The sequence below is a fragment of the Temnothorax longispinosus genome, chromosome 9, assembly GCF_030848805.1.
Source record: "Temnothorax longispinosus isolate EJ_2023e chromosome 9, Tlon_JGU_v1, whole genome shotgun sequence".
Lineage (NCBI taxonomy): Eukaryota > Metazoa > Arthropoda > Insecta > Hymenoptera > Formicidae > Temnothorax > Temnothorax longispinosus.
The window spans coordinates 7,938,216-7,952,821 of record NC_092366.1 but is presented as its reverse complement, the minus strand read 5'-3'; the positions used below and the strand labels follow the sequence as shown (position 1 = coordinate 7,952,821).

At 35.2% G+C, this 14,606-nt stretch overlaps 2 long non-coding RNA genes and 1 pseudogene across 2 annotated transcripts; 2 read left to right on the top strand and 1 right to left on the bottom strand.

Annotated features, from left to right (window-relative positions):
- Positions 1–1,604: 1,604 nt before the first annotated feature.
- LOC139819200 (protein FAM50 homolog) lies at positions 1,605–3,311 on the top strand (annotated as a pseudogene).
- A 1,794-nt stretch (positions 3,312–5,105) lies between these two features.
- On the top strand, positions 5,106–13,170 carry LOC139819322 (uncharacterized). Its single transcript, XR_011733696.1, has 3 exons — positions 5,106–5,420; positions 12,799–12,958; positions 13,031–13,170. It is a non-coding gene; the product is annotated as an uncharacterized lncRNA (long non-coding RNA).
- Positions 10,703–13,158, bottom strand: LOC139819321 (uncharacterized). The gene is made up of 4 exons (XR_011733695.1): positions 13,018–13,158; positions 12,638–12,953; positions 12,296–12,382; positions 10,703–12,119 (listed from the first exon to the last, which is right to left on the bottom strand). It is a non-coding gene; the product is annotated as an uncharacterized lncRNA (long non-coding RNA).
- Positions 13,171–14,606: the final 1,436 nt, after the last annotated feature.

The following is a 14,606-nucleotide window of genomic DNA, read 5'->3' as shown; positions in this document are numbered from 1 at the left end:
ACTCACAATTCTAAACGTTATCATAATTAAAACGTTTATCGAATGTTCTGTTTTTTAATTATATATATCCTGTTGTGAGCGCACAACGTATAAGGATTAATTGTATAATTTGGCAACACCGAGGGCCGGATTACTTATGATGGTAATCCGATCCTAGCGACAAGAGTCGAATCTAACATCCGTCGAAAATCTGACGATTGCATCGGACGACCGATCATCCGATGCAATCCGACACGGGAACCCGGAGCGTTTAACTCCGGGACAACCGAAAACGCTGACGCAAAGGTCAGCGCAAGACACTGACCGCGTAAGGTTAAGGGCCTAAGCAGAATGGCTGTCTTGGCAGTGTTTTATGCCTTAAGTCTTTGTCTTATGTAACGCACAATACTGTACAGCATTGTGCGTTACATAAGACAAAGACTTAAGGCATAAAACACTGCCAAGACAGCCATTCTGCTTAGGCCCTAACGCTACCTCAGTTAGCAACGGCACGCGACAACCTGATAAATACCGCCGAATGGAACGATCGGCGGGCAGTCGATTTAAGAGCAACAGGTGTAGCATCGCCATGGCGCAGCGCGGACGACGGCGCGGGCGGTAGTTGCTCCTGGGCGCGTAAAGTTGACCGACATCCACGATCTCCGCTTGAAAAATTCACCGGTCACCCATCCATATAGTAATCATGCTCATGGAGGCGGAAAAGGAAAAAAGAAGAAAGAAAAGGTTAGTTATTTAATCAATAGAATATCATTCAAGGAAAGTTGTATTGAATTTGCGATGATCGGTAATATTAGGATATTTATTCAATCATGGTGCTCGTATCATGAGATACTCAGGGTACTCCTGAATTGCTAGAGTATGAAAGTTATTGTATAGTAATAAAAGAAGAGAAAATATTATATTAACTTAAGAGAAAATTTATACAAATTTATAAGACTGTACTGACCTTGATTTGAGAGGAAAGGGTGGAAGGGGAAAGATTAGGTACAATATTGGGTTTACGATTGTTGCAAATATGCTTTTCCATTACATTTGTCTTTCCAAAACTTTAAATAAAATTTTATAATTTAATATGATGTATTTTGCACTTTATTAGCTATTTCCGGGGTCTGTCATATTAGGAGCATACTTTTTCGATTTTTTCGAAAGTTCATTTTTTATTTTACATTTTTCTAATTTTCAAATAATTTATGTTAATATGTTTCAATATGCAAGATTTAATATTTCACAGTTTTATCCAATTAATAAGAGAAAGAGAACGGAAAAGAAAACAAAAAAGAGAACAGGAGAGAAGAGATCTGAATAGAAAACGGAGAGAGAGGGACCGAGAAAGTATAAAAGATACAGAAGATTCCGGTAAAAAAAATTTTATATAAAACAATAATAGAAATAAGAATTTAAAAATAATTAAAAACATCATTTTTGCATTGTTTTATAAAAAGTGAATAAGTTTGAGGTAAGTGGAAAATTTGACTATATATAATTAAAATTCAAAGATCAGGAAAAAGAACGCGAAAGAAGAGAACAGGAGAGAAGAGATCGGGAGAGAAGAGATCGAAAGAAAAGAGATCGTGAAAGAGAACGGAAAGAAAGGGACCGAGAAAATGTGGAAGAGGAAGAGAAAAGTGAAGAACGAAAACGAAGTAAAGAAGCGGAAGAAGAAAAAACGAAGAAAGGAAAGGTTAGTTCACTGTTATTTGTAAATGTAAAGAAACTCAAGCATCAATTTTGATCCGAAATCCTTTTTGGATCTAAATCAATTTTGGATTATTTCAATAATATTAGGATATTTCAATTCAATCGTAACTGTGTAATAATTATAAATATATATATAATTGAAAAAAAAAAGAGAACGAGAAAGAGAACGAGAGAGAAGAGATCGTGAAAGAAAACGGAGAGAGAGGGACCGCGAAAGTGTGGAAAACGAAGAGGAAAAGGAAAAGATACAGATAATTCCGGTAAAAAAATTTGTTATTTAAAAATATGAATATAAAGTTACATATATATCTATGTATATAACTATGTGGTGTGTGTGTGTGTGTGTGTGTGTGTGTGTGTGTGTGTGTGTGTGTGTGTGTGTGTGTGTGTGTGTGATTTCTGCCCATTGCTCTGAATGTTATGTGATTTTTGCCTAGTGTTTTATGCTTTGATAGAAGGAACGTGAAAAAGAGCAGGAAAAGGAAAAAACGCTAGCGGCGAAGCAGACAGAAAAGAACAAACAAAAGAGACAGATTCAAGCTTTGTCTTTTAATCTGGACGAAGACGAAGATGAAGCTGAGATGTCTTCTGACGAAGACAATGCCGAAAAATCCCCGCAGTCAGAAAATGTGCAATCTGATGGCCCCGTGATTAAGAAAAATCCAGATGTAGATACAAGTTTCTTGCCAGATAGGGAAAAGGAGGAGGAGGAAAATAAACTTAAGGAAGAATTGAGGCAAGAATGGGCTAGAAAGCAGAACGCGTTGAAGGAAGAAGAAATTCATTCAGTTATTGAGATGGATCTGATGGCCATCGTTGGAGTGTTATAATGAAAAAAGGTGAATGTTTTAGTAATTTAGAGAATTTTTAAGTTATTAAAATACTCCAGTGTCACTTTTGGAGTAACGTTGGCGTGATATATATATATAATGTTTTACTGCATAAATTAAATTTTCAGATACAGGTAATTTTATCTATCAGCTTCTTCAGAGATGTTTAGAAGTTCTGAGGCGTGAATTCAGCGAGCTTAAAACAGTAATGGCAGATCAGTTAATGTATGTCAAGGAGGATCTTTCTTATATTACCGCACCATTATACGTTTTACGATTTTATTGTAACTAAGGTAAAGATACTAAATGATAAAACTTATGAAGCAATATCACAATGTTGGCATGTTATTTTAATGTATGTAATATTGCGATTAGGCACGAGGAAAAAAGCGAACCTCTGTTCACATTTGACGTTCATGATGATATTCGTGTTATGCACGATGCTTCTGTCGAAACCGAAGAATCACATGCGGGAAAAATTTTACTTAGGTATTTATCATTAAAAGAATACTTTGTATAATTATCTTTTATGTTATTTCTCATTAGATCATGGTACGAGAGGAATAAACACATTTTTCCAGCGAGTAGATAGAAACCTTTTGATCCAACGAAAAGTTACGACAAGTATACAGTGTCGGATAAAAATAGGAAGAAAGATAAAATCTAATAAACTTAGATTCAACGAATTGTCCAATTTCGTTTAAAGGATTCAGATTCAAAAGACTGTAATTTAGTAGAGCTACATAATCGAGTAAATAAATTAAATAATATCACATAACTAAATGAATTAAAATCACAGTCCTTAAAAATACATTGTAGTTATATATATATATATATATATATATATATATATATATATAATATATATATATATATAAATTGATGTTTTACCTAGTTATTGCACCAATAATGTTTAAATAAATTGTAGCTTTAGTTTTTAACGCTGAAAAAGAAAATTTAACGTTTAAGCGCTAACCAATGTTGATGCATTTTTCTGAAGAAATACTTACATATTGATTTTGTTGCATATTCGAAATCTAAAATCCGAGCATGCTAGAAGCACTTTCATTATCTTCAATGTGTCAGATATTTAAAAAAAAACACTAAATTTATCTTTAAAAATAGGCAAAATTCAAGCAGCTGTAACTGTTAAAAATGAACAAAATTTAAATTAAAAAAAAAAAGGATTTTAAAGCTTGAAATCTCTACTTTTGAAAGTTTTTATCGTGGATTGAACAAGAAATGAGCATTTTGACTTTGATTGCTCATGACTTCCTTAAAAATCATCGTATTGCAATTCAAAAAACAGATTCTTAAAGCTGAAACTTTGCTTTATTGAACGGTATAATTGCCAATTTTTTTTAAACCATGACAGCCGGTCATGAAGTAAGCACAACAAGAGAACTAATTCGCATTGAGGAAAAGCGACAACAATATTTCGATAGATTTGAATATGGATGACATGCCCTTTTTAGAAGAGGATGCATAACACTACAAAATGCATGATATCAGTACAAAATTACTTTTTTCAAAAAAGATAAAAAAAGGGCGCCAAGTACACGCGTGGTTGTTACTTCGAAAAAAAACCAAGTGGTAATATCATTAATTTTATATTCAAAAATAAATAAAATCTATTCTAACCTAGGTGGTAGTACCTAGCTTTAATTATTCTTAACAAAATTATTAAATTACAAAATTGTTACTTTATTCAATCCAAGTGATATCTACCTGCTCGAAAAAATCTAAATAACAAGTAGTATCTATTTAAAAAAAAAAATATGTGAAATGTTTTAATACTGCGCCAATTACGAAGAAAGAATATATACATCGAAAAAAAAACCAAGTGGTAGTATCATTAATTTTAAATTAAAAAATAAATAAAATATATTCTAACCTAGGTGTGGTAGTAGCTTTAATTTTTCTTAACAAAATTATTAAATTACAAAATTGTTACTTTATTCAATCCAAGTGATATCTACCTCGAAAAAACCTAAATAACAAGTAATATCTATTAAAAAAAAAAAAATGTGAAATCTTTTAATACTGCGCCAATTACAAAGAGAGAATATATATATACATATATACCTTAACAAAATTATTATTACATCACAAAATTGCGTTACCAAACTCAATCCAAGTGATACGTACCAACCTAAGTGGTAGTAGCCTTATTTCTCCTTAACAAAATTATATCACAAAACTGCGTTACCTAACTCAAACTAAATGATGTTATTTCAAAAAAATATATGAAATCTTTAAATTACGCCAATTACAAAAAGAATATATATTGCTTTGAAAAATAATTGTAGCGCAACTACTCTTAAAAAATAAAACAAAATTGTGTTACCTAACTCAACCCAAGTGGTATGTATCTTTGTATTTCTGAGGGTCTTTTTATCAACCTAAGTGCATAGTAGTTTTAATTCTCCTTGATAAAATTATAATATTACAAAGAATCATTTTAATCACAAAGAATTAAAAAGGTAACATTATAAAATAAAAATATTTAATTAAAATAAAATAAATAAATTTTTCTTGTAAAAAACTTGACGTTGCTTTTTTAAGGTTTATCCAGACAAACTTGCATAGGTGCATAAGCATATGCATAAAGAGATGGATTGGTCTACTTCCTTTTGCATATATATATATACAAATCAATCAATTTCTTACGCTTATGTTTATGCGCGATGCGATACGACGAGGGGCCGCGTACGCCCCGGGTGGGGCGCGCTATCGATTCCGCCATCGAGCGAATTTCGGCGAGCACTCCTGGATCGTCCTCGCTCGACAGTAGACGTGTCGGAAAATTGAACCGCAATTCCAGCCTTCTGGCGTTGATCTCTTGGCCCTTAGGGCGGCGACAGCAGATCCTCGGGAGAAAGCTGACCTACGGTGAGGTTGCCTCGCGTAATATTCATGGTGTAAAGCCACGACACCGCCCTCCGGGTCGCGCTCTCGCTCGGGAATAATCTCGGTAATTAGCGTATTCGCCGACAAGGCGTTGACTTAGCGATCGACAGCGAAAGCGAGGGGCACCGGAATGGTCTCGTGGCCATGGAATCGCGACCGGAAATTGCGAGCTCCTGGAGATCGTGGTAGGCGCGTTAATGACGACTTTCGATATCGCGAATACGCCATTTCTCGCGATCTTCGTGTCCGCAACCGCGTGTTTCATTGTGCGTCATAATTCGCCCAGTCGAGACTCACAATCAGATTTCACACGCGATATTATTTGCGTTAGAATGTCGGTCACACCGACTTATCATTTGCGTTATACTGTGCTCGCGTCGACTCATTAATTGCATTGAAATGTTGTTCGTGTCGACATATTATTTGCGTAGAATGTTGTTCGCATCAACTCATTAATGGCGTTAGAATGTCGCTCGCGTTCATTGATTATTTGCGTTCGAATGTTGCTCGCGTCGACTATTTGCGTTAGAATGATATTGCTCGCGTCGGCTATTTGCATTAGAAAATTGCTCGCGTCGACTATTTGCGTTAGAATATTGCTCGCGTCGACTGATTACTTGCGTTAGGATGTTACTTGCGTTGGCTTATTATTGCGTTCTATTATTACTCGCGGCAATTCCGTATACCTTTACTCGCGTTAGTTCTAGTATTTCGCGTTATGCTGAGCGCCTCGGCGCATCATTCTTCGCGTTAGAAAATTACTGGCGATAATGTATGTTGCGTTCGTTCGTAATTGCGTGGGGACGTTGCTTGCGCTACTTACGTTAGACTAAGGTTAAGATAATTTTGCGACAGAATCCCTGCGCGACTTTGAACGTTGCGTTCACGCGCTCTGAGCGTGACGCACCATCATTTCGCGATACTTCACGTTCGATCCTACTTCCTATAGTGGCACTATTATTTCGCGTCTACCCCGATTATTTCGTATTCGGTCGTATCTTTTGCCGATGTTCTATATTAGTTGTAAGTTTAGTTTTCTACTATTATTCTCTTATTTGGTAACCGCGCCCTCCGCGCGTTTACTGTAAAATAACGTAATGCTCCGTTCATTTCTTCATTTATTGTTTGTTGGAATCCTGTCGTCGGCGTTATCATTTATTTGCTTGATTTCTACGGTTGAGTAATGGAAGCCGAACTGGTACTTATTATTTCATCTGAGAGTTACCTAAGAATAAACGTTGTTATTCATTGTTAACTACCGGAGTTCGTGATTTATGCATCACCCCGCCGAATATCGTGCTGCCCTTCATCAACCCCGCCCATAATCGTTAGGTCGAGCTGGCCGATTCCTCGCACACCGAAATTATCGCGTTTGGCGTCTCTTTGGTTTTTCGCGATCTTAGCGTACGTTAGTGGACGCGAAATTACGCGTCTGGCGCCCAACAATAAAATTCCGGTTATTGTATTGTCGAATGTGCGAGAGGACCGTCGGAGAGGCCTACCATCCTTCTCTCCCTCACCCTTTTGATCCGTCGTGCGCCTCGGGCGCGATAAAGACGTGACAATATATCGAGCAATATATATATATAGGGCATTCCACGCCAATTCGCAAGGAGTCAAACTTCGACCTTTCTACTTTTGATAGCTGCTCGTTTTTTAACAGGTCTTTACGAGTACTATACTCATGTAAGAACGTTATTTCTATAAAAAATGTAGCGTTTCTGAAATAGAGCCTGCGCAAAATGAGAACTGCAAAATTTTCAATAAATTTTTTTGCCTATTAGACAACGTCTAAGAAAACAAATTCATTGAACATAAGTTTAAAAAAAAATTACTCCAAATTTTTATAATAATAATTTTAAACCAGTAAAGTAAAAAAAAGAATTTGAATATCTCGAAAATCCCATTTTCTATTTCTTTGAAATTTATAAGGAATATTCTAGGGAGTATTATAAAAATTTTAAGACTGGTCCAAAGTTGAGCCGAAAACTTGGGAATTTTTTATAGATTTTTTTGTGAGGCAGTAGTAATATTTGACTCACAAAAGTGCAGTTAAAAACGCGTTTCAGACAATTCTGAATTGATTTTTGTATGCGGATTATGCGGATGGATTGCGGGATTCTCACTTGAAAAGAACCGAAATTACGGTCGAAACGTTGTGAGATTTAATATATTAATTTGATTAGTTGGATCGAACAAAAACGACTGTTGTTTTGAAAAAAAAAATAGATTTGTGAGGAAATTTAATTCAATAAGTACATTTATTTATGAACATATTATTTATTATTTTATTATTTTATTATTTTGTGCTGAGTAAAATTATTCGAAAATGAGTAATCTTTAACAATTAATTTATAATTTTTATTTGATATGACGCAGTGGACACGTTGAGTCTGAGGTATTCTTTTCGTTTAATCGTACCGACTTGTCAAAAATTCAGCAACGATTTCATAATTTTTTTTGTCCCAATACTTGATAGTGATGGATGGCAATGTGCCCGGTGTGTCTGTGAAGTTGGCATACCATTTTCCAGCAGATCAAAAATAAAAGGCAGTTCTTGTCGCATGCAGTCGAGTTCTATAGTTCCTGATACTTTTTAATAATAGTTCTGTTCATTTTGCCAAAAAAAGTCCATTGAAAAAATTATCTGCTAATTTTCCAAAATCTCGGAGTTCCGGTTTATTTAAAATATTTTTCGAATAGTTCTGAGCATACTAAAGCATTTTCTAAAAAGTTCTCGACATTAGCAATGTTGTACGATTGTTTAAAAAATTAATACCGCCCAAAAACCGAGTACTTAGAGAGAATAGTGTGATATGCTGTACGAAATGTCGCAGTTCCGGTTTATCTAAAATATTTCTCGAATAGTTCTGAACATACTAAAGCATTTTCCAAAGAGTTCCCGACCCTGGCAATGTCGTATGATTGTTTAAAAAATTAATACCGCTCGAAAACCGAGTATTTAGAGAGAATAGGGTGATATGCTGTACGAAATGTCGCAGTTCCGGTTTATCTAAAATATTTCTCGAATAGTTCTGAACATACTAAAGCATTTTCCAAAGAGTTCCCGACCCTGGCAATGTCGTATGATTGTTTAAAAAATTAATACCGCTCGAAAACCGAGTATTTAGAAAGAATAGGGTGATATGCTGTACGAAATGTCGCAGTTCCGGTTTATCTAAAATATTTCTCGAATAGTTCTGAACATACTAAAGCATTTTCCAAAGAGTTCCCGATTCTGGCAATGTCGTATGATTGTTTAAAAAATTAATACCGCTCGAAAACCGTGTATTTAGAGAGAATAGGGTGATATGCTGTACGAAATGTCGCAGTTCCGGTTTATCTAAAATATTTCTCGAATACTTCTGAACATACTAAAGCATTTTCTAAAAAGTTCCCGACCCTCGCAATGTCGTATGATTGTTTAAAAAATTAATACCGCTTGAAAACAATCATTGCCAGGGTCGGGAACTTTTTAGAAAATGCTTTAGTATGTTCAGAACTATTCGAAAAATATTTTAGATAAACCGGAACTGCGACATTTTGTACAGCATATCACACTATTCTCTCTAAGTACTCGGTTTTTGGGCGGTATTAATTTTTTAAACAATCGTACAACATTGCTAATGTCGGGAACTCTTTAGAAAATGCTTTAGTATGTTCAGAACTATTCGGGAAATATTTTAGATAAACCGGAACTGCGACATTTCGTACAGCATATCACCCTATTTTCTCTAAATACACGGTTTTCGAGCGGTATTAATTTTTTAAACAATCATACGACATTGCCAGGGTCGGGAACTCTTTGGAAAATGCTTTAGTATGTTCAGAACTATTCGAGAAATATTTTAGATAAACCGGAACTGCGACATTTCGTACAGCATATCACCCTATTCTCTCTAAATATTCGGTTTTCGAACGGTATTAATTTTTTAAACAATCATACGACATTGCCAAGGTCGGGAACTCTTTGGAAAATGCTTTAGTATGTTCAAAACTATTCGAGAAATATTTTAGATAAACCGGAACTGCGACATTTCGTACAGCATATTACCCTATTCTCTCTAAATACTCGGTTTTCGAGCGGTATTAATTTTTTAAACAATCATACGACATTGCCAGGGTCGGGAACTCTTTGGAAAATGTTTTAGTATGTTCAGAACTATTCGAGAAATATTTTAGATAAACCGGAACTGCGACATTTCGTACAGCATATCACCCTATTCTTTCTAAATACTCGGTTTTTGAGCGGTATTAATTTTTTAAACAATCATACGACATTGCCAGGGTCGGGAACTCTTTGGAAAATGCTTTAGTATGTTCAGAACTATTCGAGAAATATTTTAGATAAACCGGAACTGCGACATTTCGTACAGCATATCACCCTATTCTCTCTAAATACTCGGTTTTCGAGCGGTATTAATTTTTTAAACAATCATACGACATTGCCAGGGTCGGGGACTCTTTGGAAAATGCTTTAGTATGTTCAGAACTATTCGAGAAATATTTTAGATAAACCGGAACTGCGACATTTCGTACAGCATATCACCCTATTCTCTCTAAATACTCGGTTTTCGAGCGGTATTAATTTTTTAAACAATCATACGACATTGCCAGGATCGGGAACTCTTTGGAAAATGCTGTAGTATGTTCAGAACTATTCGAGAAATATTTTAGATAAACCGGAACTGCGATATTTCGTACAGCATATCATCCTATTCTCTCTAAATACACGGTTTTCGAGCGGTATTAATTTTTTAAACAATTATACGACATTGCCAGGGTCGGGAACTCTTTGGAAAATGCTTTAGTATGTTCAGAACTATTCGAAAAATATTTTAGATAAACCGGAACTGCGACATTTCGTACAGCACATCACCCTATTCTCTCTAAATACTCGGTTTTCGAACGGTATTACATTTTTTAAACAATCATACAACATTTCCAGGGTCGGGAACTCTTTAGAAAATGCTTTACTATGTTCAGAACTATTCGAGAAATATTTTAGATAAACCGGAACTGCGACATTTCGTACAGCATATCACCTTATTCTCTCTAAATATTCGGTTTTTGAACGGTATTAATTTTTTAAACAATCATACGACATTGCCAAGGTCGGGAACTCTTTGGAAAATGCTTTAGTATGTTCAGAACTATTCGAGAAATATTTTAGATAAACCGGAACTGCGACATTTCGTACAGCATATCACCCTATTCTCTCTAAATACTCGGTTTTTGAGCGGTATTAATTTTTTAAACAATCATACGACATTGCCAGGGTCGGGAACTCTTTGGAAAATGCTTTAGTATGTTCAGAACTATTCGAGAAATATTTTAGATAAACCGGAACTGCGACATTTCGTACAGCATATCACACTATTCTCTCTAAGTACTCGGTTTTTGGGCGGTATTAATTTTTTAAACAATCGTACAACATTGCTAATGTCGAGAACTTTTTAGAAAATGCTTCAGTATGCTCAGAACTATTCAAAAAATATTTTAAATAAACCGGAACTCCGAGATTTTGGAAAATTAGCAGATAATTTTTTCAATGGATTTTTTTTGGCAAAATCAACAGAACTATTATTAAAAAATATCAAGAACTATAGAACTCGACTGCATGCGACAAGAACTCTTTTTTATTTTTGATTTGCTAGAAAATGATCTGCTACGGAAAGTTAGCAGATCATTTTTTCGATCGACTGTTTTTTTGGTAAAATCACCAGAACTATTACTAAAAAGTATCAGGAACTATAGAACTCGACTGCATGCGACAAGAACTGCCTTTTATTTTTGATCTGCTGGAAAATGATATGCCAACTTCACAGACACGCCCGGTTCATTAGCCTAGTTGAATAAATCCATCAGCTCCAAAATTAGTTGGTCGGTAGGACGTTGAAGACTTGCTCGCGCAGCTAAGTGTTTCAGCGTCCCACCGATCCCATCACATGGCCCTTTGCCATGAGCAATGGCAAAGAAGTGCCATTTAGCGCGAACACCAAAGTCGACCTCGTGGTGGTAAATGTTCGAGAAATTTTTAAAATTTTTGAATTGCTGCGGTGTTTCGTCAAAAAAATAAATTATTTTCAAGATGTTTGGTACGAAAAACTTCATGAATTCGTTCACAAATCGCGAAAACGCCCAAACCGTGATGGCGTCGTGATCCAAACAATCCGAGATGATTGTAAGACTTTTGTGGCTCAGGATTCCATTGAATTTGTAATATAAAACTACAGGATAGACAGTCGCCTGATTATTGTTCCAATGAAATCCTGGGGCCGCGTCCCGAATAATAAATGCATAGTTTTCGGCGAAGTCACAAATTACCATACATTCATCATTTGCTAAATTATCTTTGACAAATCTCTGATAACTAGATTGTTGCTTAGTTATGAAAGAATGTTGCAGAAGATATCTTGCTTCATTGCAGAAAACTTCTACAAATTCCTCAGCGCTGCAAGTCTTTGTTATTAGAGTGCAGCGCGACTTCGTTATCCAAGACTCGTACGTAACGGATTCGACATTATTTTCGCTGAATAATCCTGTTATCATTCTTTTTAAATCCGCATCTCCAAGACATTGAAATGACAAATAGGATTGAAATCGCGGCATATCAATAGTTGTAAAACATCCTCGTACGTCTCGAACTGGACACTTTGCTGGCGTGAAAGAATTTGCAACCTAAAAAATAAAAAATCTTATTGTAAAATTAAATTAAAAAGTAGACTAATTAATTAATTTGTTCCGGCTGTATACTTGATTATAATATTTTTTAATATTCTCTACACATTATCGTAAAAAAACAATAAAACGATTAATAAAAAAAAATTGTAGAAAGATCACCAATAAATCAATACCTAAATTGATCGGAACGATACATAACGGATTGTTCGATTGTGTGTCGCTTCAATCGAGAGTGTAATGAATATTACAATTCTTTAGGCCTGAAAAAAAGTGAACAATTGATTATGCACGACAGTGTTCTATGAGTAACGTGAGTTTAATAAATCTGTTATCTGTTAATTGTTTATAGATCTATGTGTATAGATAATATTTATATTTTCAAATTAACAATGAGAATTTCACCATAATGTTTTCCACAAGAATTATTTCTTAAACCGCATAATCAATCACTACAATACAAAAAATTTCCGGCACAAATTAATCATTTGCGTGATAAAAAACATGAATTGAATCACCTGTCATCATTAATTTAAAGTTCTGGTGGCTCGAACAAACGCACACAGTATCCCTCCACTTCCTGCCAGAAGCAGTAATCAGAACGCAGTTTTGTAAATGATGAGAATCCGATAGACATATCGGGGTGGATTTCTTTGAATCGTTGATATAATTCTCTTAGATTCCCAAGAAGAAGTCGCTTTTGGTGCTGAACTCAAACACCCTCATTATTACGACGAGACAAGAACTCTTTTTTACCGGGCCGGAGAGAACTCACGTCATCATCATGGTAAAAATTGACCACTTCCCGCACTAGCTCGGCTGGCAAACACCTGCCTAAAGTGAGATGATAAATTTTATTTTATTCACTTTTATTAAATTTACCTCTTATTATATTCACCTTTTCTTTTTAGGTCCATGGATAATACTTCTCCCTGTGTTGCGAGATTTTTTGCTACCTTTGCCCTGTGATATGTCGAACCAATTGTCTGCGCCATGTGCGAAATACTCCAAGTCTTTGGTAGCATTGTCATCAATTCAATTTTCCGTTCATATAAAGTCCCCGAGGCATGGAAGGCTTCTTTTTTTTGGGCGATCATCACAGCTAAGTCGTGAATAGCTATTTCAGTTTCACCAAACTTGACACCAAACATTTGCTTCAAGCTTTGTGATACTCGTTGTATCTTGGTGGCCATCCAAGAGCTCGATCCCACATTCTCACAACAACGTCTTTTTGGAATCAGAGAGTTTCCAATCAATTTTAGTCCCTGATTGATTATTGGTAATTGTATCGAGACACTGAGCTCTGAATCTTCTCGTTTCAAACATCTAACTGTGCTAAACGGTGATATCGGCGTAATCATATTAGAGTTTGATGTCATTTCGTCTCGATCATCGACTTAAAATAAATGAAACAAATAATGAAGTAAACTAAATAGTTAGTAAATAATTTATTTCCAAATATTCTTTGTTAAAAAATAATGTTAATAATGAGAAGAAAGCATATAAGAATAATTATTGAGAGCTTACTAGAAAACCTTGATGAATCATCCGACAATAGAATTTTTTCCCCACAATTACCACACCACATAGTAAATAATCGCTGCGTAACGTTGGAATTTTTTTATCATTGTAGGTGAAGGACATCGTAAGGCTTTTTTTTTTAAATAGTGCTTTAAATTGAAAGGGTTGCAACACCGATCAATTTTTCCGCTAATTTGATTCGCAGGAATCATAACGCACTATACACATATATATATTTTTTTTCTAAATTTAATAATTCAAATAAAATTTAATTCAGTAAAAACGGATCAAATAGAGGCCCTTCACCATTCCCGCTGATTACAATCGACAGTAATCTTCTCAATGTGTCTTGCAGAATTATAGAACAAAAGTCCAAGATAGAATATCTATCATAATTCGTTATTGTTCATCCACTTTAATCCTTCGAGGCCACATGGAGTGGCGACCACCCCAACAAAAATTCAGGGTCCGATATCTTAAGATAGGCTTTATAATCAGTGTCCCTCCACCCAGGATCCCTATTTGGGTCCCTCTCTCGAAGATCCATGCAGTAGAAAGGCTTTAAGCCATTGGCTATAGCTGCCTACACATATTTCCATTTTATTGCCGAAAATGGGAACTAAATATTTTACGAAAACGGTTGCCAACAGATTGTGGCAACTTTTATGACAATAAGCACATATATATGCTACAAGCTTTCCGCTCGTTTGCGCAGGCAATCGTTTGCATAATGCTTTTAAGTTGCTCTAAACGAAATTACTATTGCCCCGGTGACAGCAGTATGATAACAACTGAAGGAAAACTCATGTCAAACAACTATTTACTTTTTTATGCCAAAGAACGCTTGGCTATCTAGGATAATTTGATCTGCCGAGATATAATTTGATCTAGCTAGATCTAATCCTTTTTTCCCGGGTGTCTTGAAAGACATCTTTTATTTTTCAAAAGTTATCTTGAAGAGAGTTT